This window comes from Canis lupus, chromosome 21, assembly GCF_048164855.1.
Source record: "Canis lupus baileyi chromosome 21, mCanLup2.hap1, whole genome shotgun sequence".
NCBI classification, from domain to species: Eukaryota; Metazoa; Chordata; class Mammalia; order Carnivora; family Canidae; genus Canis; species Canis lupus.
Window position 1 is genome coordinate 54,756,796 of NC_132858.1, and position 11,023 is coordinate 54,767,818.

An 11,023-nucleotide genomic window follows, 5' to 3' on the forward strand; every position below is an offset into this window, starting at 1 on the left:
GCATCCGGACCCCCTGGGCGACACCTGCCACGCCACTCCTGCTGACAACATTTGACAGACGTTGACTCCGCGCGTTTGGAGCCCAGAGGAAGTGGGACTAGTGAAGGAGTCCTTGCTTTGGTCCCCAGTCCGCTCCTTGCCTATGTGACCTCCAGCAAGACACCCAGCGTTGCAGCGCCTCATTCTCCTCACCTGTGGAGAGGCCAGTGCTGCTGCTGCATCCAGCGTCCTTGTCAGGATTAAAGGAGGTCGCAAGCACAGGGTTCAAGGGCTTGTCGCAGAGGGGTCACAGGTGGCCTCTGGCTCTTGGGCACACCGGCACCCTTAGCCCCCAGATTTGTAGATGTGTGACATCTTTGAATGTGAGACATATCCCCCCGGGAGTGGGAATAAAGGACTCAGATGTGGCCATCAGGCCGAGGCATTTCCTCCTGAGGCACAGGAATATGAAGCGAGGGACCCAAAGAGTGTAGACCGTGTGGTCTTGACCGAGTTCCTAAATCTCTCTGAGACTCAGCTTCCCCATCTATAGATTGGTGGTGATCATGGAAGGTACCTCATGGGGTTCCTTTTACATAGGAAAGCTCTCGCCACCTGCCCGGCCCCACACAAGGAGTCCGTGAGTGGTAACCGGTGCTTATTATAAACCCTGCTAGCTACCAGTGTCCCGCTGAGATGGGGAGCAAGCCCGGGAAAACCGGGCTCTGTGGGCCACTCCCCCACCTCTCCCAAACAGGTGGAGCAGAAGGAGCTCAGGCTATAACCCGGGGTCTGTGGGTGGACACCGGGGCCGGGGAGAGGGTGCTTAAATGCTTAAATCAACAATAAAAGCACATCGGAGAGGAAAACCTATCCAGAAAAATGGAAACATGGGATGCTTTTTTAAAAATCATGGGTGTAAAGTCGTTTTGTTTCTTGAGAATATATACCTTACGTGTTTCGTGAAGGACGGCCTCCTTTATCCGGACAGTGCCTGCCAAATGATCCATTTTTCTTTGGGGATATCATCAAAACAACAAAGAGCCCGTAGAGAATGAATCACAGACAACTTACTCAGAGCTCACTCTACGAAGGGACGCAGCTACGGGCACTTTTGTTCCGGCAGAGACCGGGAGATTTCACAGGAGAGCGAGTCCCCGAGCAGACGGACGGTGAAGGGGATATGGCAAGAGCCTTTCCTACTCCCTGTGTGAGTCTTGGAAAATCACCCAACCTCTCTGGGCTCCGCTTTGTCATCTGCAGAGCACACCTGCAGCGGACCGCGTCGGCGCGGACAGCCCTAGGAGGAATTCCCTGAGCCTTGGGGGCCTCTGCTGATGGCGACTGTATCTTTGCAGGTTGGTTGTAACTGCATCTCTCTTCCCTTTAAAAGTATCTGCTTAAACCCCCGCAGACCAGCCTCCTTGTTTTCCCTTCTACAATGTGTCTAAAATGTTAAAGTCCCATAGCTCAGACAGCTTCCTCTCTAAAGAAACAGGAACAGAAGGAAAAGGACTGGGACATGGATGAAACTTTTGCAACAAGGACTCTGCTGCTTTGGTTTCTTTTCCCCAGCTTTCACCATCTCCAGCTTCTGCTTCTGCTGCTTTTGAAAGTGAACGGTGCTGGCCCAGGTTCTTGATCTTTCTTTCTTTCTTTCTTTCTTTCTTTCTTTCTTTCTTTCTTTCTTTCTTTCTTTCTTTCTTTCTCTTTCTTTTCTTTCTTCTTTTTGAGATTTTATTTATTCATGAGAGACACAGAGAGAGAGGCAGAGACACAGGCAGAGGGAGAAGCAGGCTTCCTGTGGGGGAGCCCCATGTGGGACTCAATCCCGGGACCCCCGAAGGTAGATGCTCGACACCTGAGCCACCCAGATGTCCCTTGACCATTTTTCTTGAGGCTCACTCCTTGGCTTTGGCTTCTTCTAAGCACAGGCCCTGGCTGCCACTGCTTCTGGAAGGGAAGGAATGAGACACAGCGGAGGAGCATGGGAGCTCCCACCCGGCCAGGACTGCCCAGCAGGCCAGCAGGTGGGGAGGGGGGCAGTGAGGGGTGGGAACCTGCCCCATCAAAGGCAAGGAAGAGCCCTCAGGGTGCTCCCTTTCCTGCAGTGTTCCCAAGGCCCTTGCTGGAGGCTCAGCTGCTCCTGGTTTTGAAACCCACAGACATTCAACAACGCTGCTCATCACTCACATTTCCACCTCTAAGATTTGAATCCAGCATGTGCCGGAGTTGATGACCAAATTCCTCCCACCTTATGACAGTTCTTTTGCTTTATTCCCCTTGGATTTTGTCCGAATACACTTAGCTTCTCAAAAATGGTGGCTTTTTATCAATATCATTTGGTTGGAAGAGATTGCAAAGCAAACCAGGTCGGATATAACGACTTGGAGAAGGTAGATGCACCCAGAAAGCTTTCTGATGAAAAGTTTTTCAAAGTGTGTTGGCTGAGTAAAGGGAAAGTAGGTCTTGATCTGAGCCAAACAGATCAGAATAAGGACAGAGGGGTGGGGGTCACCCTCCAGCTGATGCCACTGTATGGGAACAAGATGAGGACGTGATCTGTGCAGTTAGCAGTCTGCCGGTGGCATGGATTCAGTGACAAGCTCTCCTGGCAGGTGGTACTTGAGACAGGAAGTCCCAATGAGGCAAAACACGTGACCTTACATGAAAGGGCACCAACCTCGTAAAGTAGAAACAATTGCATTTCCATGCAAAACAGGTCAAGGTAAATTCCAATGCAAATCCTGTGGACACACAAAAGGGTGAAGCGGCTCTGTGGTCACTAGAGTGGAAGGGCTTTGTGGATGGGCCCAGGGAAGAGGGGAAAGCACAGAGGAGCTGTAGGGAAATGCTAGTGTTCCCCACGTGGTGGGGGCGCTTGAAAGATTCTCCTCCCAAGGGAATTAAGGAAAGACTGGAGGTAGTATTCTGATGACTGCCCTACGGAGCCCCGCTCTGTGAAGGACACTTGCACACGTTATTTCTCACCTCACAGTACAGGAAAGCCCGCATTGCCACCTCCATCCCACATAAGGACACAAAGCTCAGAGATGGTGACTTGCCTGGGGCCAAAGGTTAAGGGACAGACTGCAGACAAACCACGTGGGTTTGGTAGCTTGGCAAGTCACTAGGCCTCCCTGTACCTCAGTTTCCATTTCTGAAAAATGTGAATACTGACAACAGCAGCAGCATTAGTACTCGTTCCCCGGATGGTTCATGGTCTGAAGGAGTTCGTGCATGGGGCATACTCAGGGGGATCCCTGACACCTAGTAGCAATGATTTAGTGTCTGGTATTTTGATGTAGCACATTTTCTTTCTTTCTTTCTTTCTTTCTTTCTTTCTTTCTTTCTTTCTTTCTTTCTTTCTTTCTTTCCTTCCTTCCTTCCTTCCTTCCTTCCTTCCTTCCTTCCTTCCTTTCTTCTTTCCTTTCTAAAAGAGCAGGAGGCGGGGCAGTGGGAGAGGGAGAGAGGGAATCCCAAGCAGGCTCCAGGCTCAGCATGGAACTGGGGTGGGGCTCCAACTCACGACCCTGAGATCATGACCTGAGCCAAAAATCAAGAGTCAGACACTCAACTGACTGAGCCACCTAGGTGCCCCTGATGTACTTGATTTCTAAGTGGTTGAGCTGGGATACACATCTTGGTCAAATTTCTTAGCTATGCCCTGTACCTGTCCCTCCAAGGACTGATTCCTGTAAGACATCTTTCTCCAATTGGAAGGACGTGTGTCTTTCTCTCTTGTCCTCTTTCAATTTTTCGTTTCCCATATGGCCAAATCGCCCATCCTGACAGCACCAGCCTTGATAAAGGGATCAGATGGGCACATCCAGGAAAGGTTAAGGTTTACAAACAGACTTTCCAATCCATAAAGTGCACGCACGCGTGCGCGCGCGCACACACACACACACGGAGTCTAGTTATTTCTGTGTTGGTATAGCAACTTTCTCTTTTCCGTGTTAAGAAATCACAGATCTTTCCTGTCTAGTCTTGAAAGGAAGTGGGATAGTTTTGGAGAAGGAGTTGAGAGAGGGGACCCTACAGTGGAAGGCATCCTAAAAACTCCGTGTCTCTCTCCTCCACACACAAGGTGTGGGAACGTATCTGAGTCACCCTACTTCTCTGAACATCACATTCTCTTCTCCATGAGAAGGACAGTAAATCCTGCTGCACAGAGTCGTCGTGAAGTTTGAGCATGAACGTGGATCTTTCATCGTAGTACCTGCTGATGACTGTTAGTTTCCCCCTCCTGCATTTCCCTGAAGTGTCTTAAGGTGATAACCAGTGGAAAGCAGATGAGGAAAAAAAAGCAGAGCCCCTGAAATATGTTCCCACATCCATGGTTGGGATGGACCTTGATCTGCTTGCAGATAGGTTGTTTCTTTATCTGAGAAGAGCTGTTGAAAAATGATCCCACGGTGGTTGGTGTCAAGTGCGGCTGGTTCCAGGAGCGCTTAGTGAGGGTCTATCTGGTGCTCTCAAATTTACACGAACTTCCACAAGCATTTCATTTGAACTTGTTGATATCAGTGAGATAGGTGTTCAGGCGGCCACGTTTGCCTGGATTTTCCCTGTGTCGTTGGCTTCTCAGTCCTTCCTAAAATGGGGGAGCTCCCTGGACATAGTTCTTAATGTCATCTCTGTACTTGACCTCTGTTAGTTCTGACCTTCCCCTGAAATCATGACTCATGCAGCTTGCTGCCTCCTTGACACCTTCACCTGGACATCCAGGGGGCTTCTTAGGTCTACCATGTCCCCCCACTGAATATCCCTGGTCTTTGCCCTCAATCTTGTGTCCCTGCAGCCTTCTTTACCTGATCAAATAGCAACTGGAAATTGCTGAGACTAGGAGCCTTGGAGGCATTCTTGATGGTTTCCTCCCACGACTTCCCCATCCCTTCACCACGACTCTCCACTGGCTCTGCTTCCAACAGGCATCCGGAATCCCACCTCCATTGCAACGACACCATCTCACCTTTTGTCTGCAGATGGTGGGGCTCCTCATGGCTCGCTCCTGTCCTTCCCCCTCACAGCACTCAGGGAGGGCCTACTGAAAAGCCCATCAGATCCTGCACTTCTTCCCTGGACAGCATGCCAGCCCCCCTGGGGACACTAGCTGAAGTCTGAAGAGCATGTGATTCTCCCCTCCTCCATCATTTCTCTCCCCTACGACTCATGTCCAGCCACTACTGTCTCACTTGCTCACTGGTCTCTGGCCACTTGGCTCTGCTTTGCTATTCCTCAAGGGCGGCTCGCTGCACCTACCTTTCTCTGGATACCTGCCTGCCTGCCCCTTACCCGCTTCCATTCAAATCTCTGTTCAATGTCATCTCAGCTCTGGGACAATCAAAGCCCACCTTTTATAGGTGCGACAACCCCTACCCCACCCAAGCTGCCCCTAATCTTCTCTCTTCTTTACATTTTTACACAACACTTATCTTCCAACATACTGTATAATTAACGTTTATTTTGTTTACTCTTTTTGAAGAGAGTGGGTTTTGTTTTGTTTTGTTTTGTTGATCTGTTTTGTTTCCTTAGTGCCAAGAACCAGAACACTCGGTGGATATTTCCATTTATTGGCACTACTTTTCAAGGGTTCATCTGACTTTTTTCTAACTCAGACAAAATTATTTCCTTTAAATTATATGACAAGGAGTCATCATATTGGTTTTCTAACCTGCAAAGGAACGGTGTTTTCCTGGTCTTACAGCGGGAAGGAGCCGCCTTCCCTTTCTGTCCTGTCTGGGGCTCTCAGCTCATGCACGTGGTCGTGCTTCTTGTCGACCTATCTATGCTGTCTTGGCAGTGATGAGTTCAGCACAGAAACATTCTGCGTGTCATTCCTTCCTTGATCCATAGGAAAGTTGATAGCATAGCTTGCCCTGTCCTCATTCATGTGCTCTTCTGTAGACTTCCGAGTTGTTTTTCAGAAGGAAGTAAGGAATAATTTAAAAATGCAACCCTTTGGCTTCATAATGAAGTTTCCCTAATCCTGTTCTGGTTGTGTGGGGGCAATTATCCTGAGAGAGTTGATGCCTCTTTATTTCTGTAGGATAAGAACACCGATGAAAATTTAGCGAGGCCAGGAGTCGGGCTTTTTCTAAGTGGGTGATTTAGAAATTATTTAAAGATATAATGTATTCTGTACCTACTCACGGCCTAATGGCTATGTATTCTTTTAATATTTACTCATAATATCCTTATTACTTGCAGATATGTTTTTCTAATGAAGAAAAAGAACTCATTTTTCTATAATAGGCATCTCAGAAACAGGCAACTTTATTTCCACTTCAGAGCTCAAATACACAATTTCCTTTAGCTTAAACAGTGTTTTGCAATTAAGCCGAAGGGTTGCCTTCACATTATAATATTGCCTGATTCTCTGTGATAATACCTCATGAACATTTTCTGCCAAGCAGCATGTTTCCTATAGGTTGTACCCAATGACCCTGCATTGTGGGAGAAGGAATCATGTTGTCTCAACTTATGGATGAGGGTAAGGCCTACCGTTGGGAAGAGAAGGTGCAGAATGAAGAGCCCATCCTTTGGTACACGTTGAGATAATGGGATTTGTATATGTTTGTGAGACAGTTGACTATGGTTGGGGATGCATTCTATGGCCATCAAAGTGCAGTAAGCCAAGTGACTAACCGGCCAGTACAACGAAGGGATTTGGCTTCTCAGGCTAAGCTATAGAGCGCAGATGTGCACTTATTGATCATTCAATCAATATTATAAATCAGTAGAACCTGTATGCTAGTTTAATTACCTTATTATTAGACTATAATTGGTGAAGGGAAAGTCAGTTCCATCTGCCCTTACTCCTCCTGCCCGTGTTGGCTTCCCAGGGCAGCTCTTGGCCCTTTGGATTCCAATGCCATTAAGCCTGCAAGACAGAGTGTTGCGCCACATGATTGATGCCACTTGAGCTGGACTACCTGATAGAGCAGAGTTCTTAGAGCAGATCCAAATGCAGCGGTCGATAATCATACACTTAGCAGTTGCCACTCCACTCCAACAGTGCTCCAGTAATCACCACCAAAATACCCCAGACCCATCTCTCTTAACACATATTTCTTATACATTCCTGGAGCTCCTGATGACTTCAGTGAGAGTTCCAGGCACCCAGGGTGGCAGGGCAGCGGCATGCACAGTACTTGGTGATTTATATTTGCGTGGCTTTTGAGCTAATCAGCAAAAAGTGCTCATCAATCGTCTCCTCCCTAGGAAGTTGGATTATGTTATTATTCTGATTTTGTGGGTGAGGACACCGAGGAAAAGGAGCTTCCCAATGTGAGGAGATTGTGAAAAAAAAAAAGAAAAAAGAAAGAAAGAAAGCTGCTTCTTGATGACCCAAAAGTCATGTTTGACCTCTGGTCTTCCACCAGATGGTATTGAGCATTTGGATTACTCAACAAAATGCCATTTTATGGAGACATTCACACCAGTGGAAAACCCCGGTGCTCCACTATGTGGTTCTATTTTACTCTCTGAATTTTTTTTTTTTCAGGTAAGGCTTGATCAGCTAATTGATGTAGAAAGGCCAATGGGACCGATTTATGGCTTAGACCTCTCTTGATCAAGTCAGGGGAGTGCCCATGGTCGCTGCCCATGGGGTAACCAAGACTCAGCGCCCAAAGCCTTATAGTAATAACCGACATCACATGTAGAAGAGTGCAGAGCATGCCTTGCTTCTTTGCTTCTTCCAGGATAGGTTTGTGCTAGAATCATTTCCTAGGTATAATAAATTTAGGAGCCTCCCACAGTGGAGCTGACAGCAAAGGCAAAAACTGTCAACCCACCTCCCCCCCGTGATGGAAAACGTTTCAAGGTTTTCCCAGCAGTGCATTAGGCAGCTCTGTAAGAACCCACTGTTGTGCGCGTTTTGAGATTTCACGTCTTCCATTAACCAATTCTGAGACAGAAGACCAGTGTCTGTATTTCCCATGTTGTTGAAGTACCTTTACATAGACTTTAACCCAGTTGCTAAATTGCTTGAATTTGTTAAATGTACAAAAGGGCCTACTCCCCGTTGATGGAGTAAAAGTAGATGTTTGATTAAGTAGATAGCTAGATATTCTTTTTTTTTCTCCCCATCTGGGTGTGTTAAGGGGGTATGTTTGAAACTTAGCACTCAGTTCATGCCTTTCCTAGGGGGAGGGAAGAGGGTATTTAACAAGGTTAATAATGACAGAGAGAGGAATTGACACCACAAAAGAAAAAGAATCATTCTAGCATTTCATGACAGTTCAAAGACAGATGTCGTTGGCTAAGTGAGAATCTCGTAGACGTGGGGGTAATATACACCTTATATGCATATGGATTAGTGAAAGCAGACTGTCAAATCGGTGAGTGTAAGATTGTCAAATATGAGACATAGCTGCAGAAAACCTGGAGAACTACTTACTATTTATTTCTTCTCTTAAAGACCCAATCCTGTTGTCTTTTCACAGACAAAAGACCAAGTCCTTTAAGAACTGAGGACCAAGGCAGGTCAAGGGTAGGATGGGTTGGAAGTTTTGGATTGGGGCCTCCTGAGGACACCAGGGTTGGCTATCTATTGTCTTCTGAAGTCTATTTTTCACCTTAATTATATGCACACTGTTCTCTTTTGTTTCTGTAGACTTTAGCTCACCCAACAGGGCCACATCTAATTCCATCTTCCTGGTGTTCATGATGCAAAAGTCTAGAATTACAATTGACAAAACCTCAGATTGAGCAAGTTATATTCCAAGCCCCTTGGAATTCATTTAATAACAGCAGTCAACCCTATTGAGGTGATTTTGGGTTCTGCCATAGCACGAGGTGCATCAGAGAGACGTCACTGGCCTTCTGAGCTTTGGTAGAGGTTGGGTAGATGCAGGGTATCACTAGCTACAGACAGATTGGCTTGGTTTGTTTAGGTAGATGAAAAATGTTACTAGTTTGAGTCAGGAGACCTGAATTGGATCATGCATCTCTCTCTAAGTTCATCAGTCCACCCTTCTAAGCTTCAGTGTCTTTATTCATGAGATGAGAATGGTTGATGAGATCATCTCTACGACCTCTCCTAACTGATAGCCCATGACTTGCCTTTGGCTTTGGCAGTGTGTTTCTGTGGGCTGACAGGGAGCTGGCAAACAGTCTTGGGGAAAAGCTTTGCTGGCTACTGCCCTATTGTCTCTAAGTTGACCCTACCTCTGTCTTTTGGTGCCATCCCATCCCAGAAGGCCCCAAGCACTGAGGGCCAGCTCTCCTGATGGTGGTCACAGTTTATTACAGCCTCAGACACCCACAAACACAACCACTAACTCCATCCATCACTTACTAACCCATAGTGACTAACCCCCTTTGGCCAAACCTAGAAACCTAGACAGTTTGACTTCAGGACCTTGTGAATGAGATTGAAGAAGTTAGGAATTTGCTTAACCTGAATCAAAAATAGAACAAATGTGTGCTGGAGATAAAGACCCACCTGACTGATCTGTGTGGTGCCCTCACAGAGAAGTCTCCTGTGTCTTGCCAGTGGCAGGATTGTCCTTGGAAAGGCCTCCTGAGTAAAAGAAGATGGCGCCTGGTGAAGACCAGGACTCCTGGGAAAGACTACTTGCTGCATAAGCAAGGGAGAATTAGGGAAGATGAGTTAATATAGACTAAAAAAGTATATTGATCTGGGGGAAATCCTGAGCTCTATTGTGAGTTAGATGGTTGTAGTAAGTGGGAAATGCTTTGGGGAAAAACCCATGACTTCCCCAAATGCCTATGTAAATGCCTACAACATGGAAAATTAGCAGGAAGACCTTGGGGTCTCAGCTCACACTGTCACTTACACTGGAAATACTGAACTGCTCTTCAGGAGAGGCAGTGAAAAATAAGAATCACAGCCGCCTTTAGGTTCAAAAGCCTACAACCATCATGATGTTCAGAGAGAAGAATGTGAGATGTGCATAGGGAACTGCTGAGTGCTGGAAAAATCTTCTGTAGGAAAAGAGAACCTGGTAAGAATGATAGAAATGTGGTCAGGAAGCCATGCAGAGTAAATAGATGATATTGTCACTGGTTAAATAGGCAAAAAAGCCTAAGGAAAAAGACCTGGGGTGGGGGGTATCTATTTTGAAATGGATATATATTATCCAAAGAGTTTTACATCGTAGGTGACATTTTCTTAGCATTAAAGGTCAGCATGCTGGGAAAATAGCATGTAGTTTTGCATCAAAATGTCCTGAGTAAAAGAGATGCATCTGGATGTATTTATGGGTGAAATGAGCTTTATTTAAAAATATTCCAACAAGGGGTGCCTGGGTTGCTCAGATGGTCGAGGATTTGACTCTTGGTTTCAACTCAGGGTCATGATCTCGGAGGTCAAGTTCCACATAAGGCTCTGCACTCAGTGTGGAGTCTGCTTGAGATTCTCTCTCTCCCTCTCCCTCTGCCTTTCCTCTACTCCCTCCCTTTCTCTCAAAATAAATCAATAAATCTTAAAAAAATAAAAGAATAAAATGCTCCAGCAAAACAACAACAAAATAATATAAATAAAAAGAGAATTTGAGAGATGGAAGAAGGTTGGCAACATCTGTGATAATTATTATTGGCTCTAGGTGGTGGCTCTATGGGGATTTGTCCTCTATCTCTGCTTCATATATATTTGAAAAATGTCTGTGATTGTGTTTTGTTAAGAAAGAAAGAAAATGAAAACCATCACTTAAATATAATGATATTTTGAAAGAATATTTGCAATGACCATGAAAGAAGGGTTGCATTTGCTCATATACAAACAGCTTTACAAATCTATAAAAAATAAATAAATAAAAAGAAGTAACTCAGTAGTGGGCACTGTGAAAGGACTCCATCATATGACTTACAAAGAAATACAAAAGGCCATTGAATTCGAGGAAAGTATTCAACTTCGGTAATGGTTACAAACTGAAAATTAAAATAAATTGTGATATATACTTTTTATTTATTACACCTCAGAGATTTTTCATGAAAGGGATAGAGAACTGAAGGCTCATCAGTGGCGTCCATGGGGCAGTTCTGAGGACAGTTAAGCATTACATGTTGATAT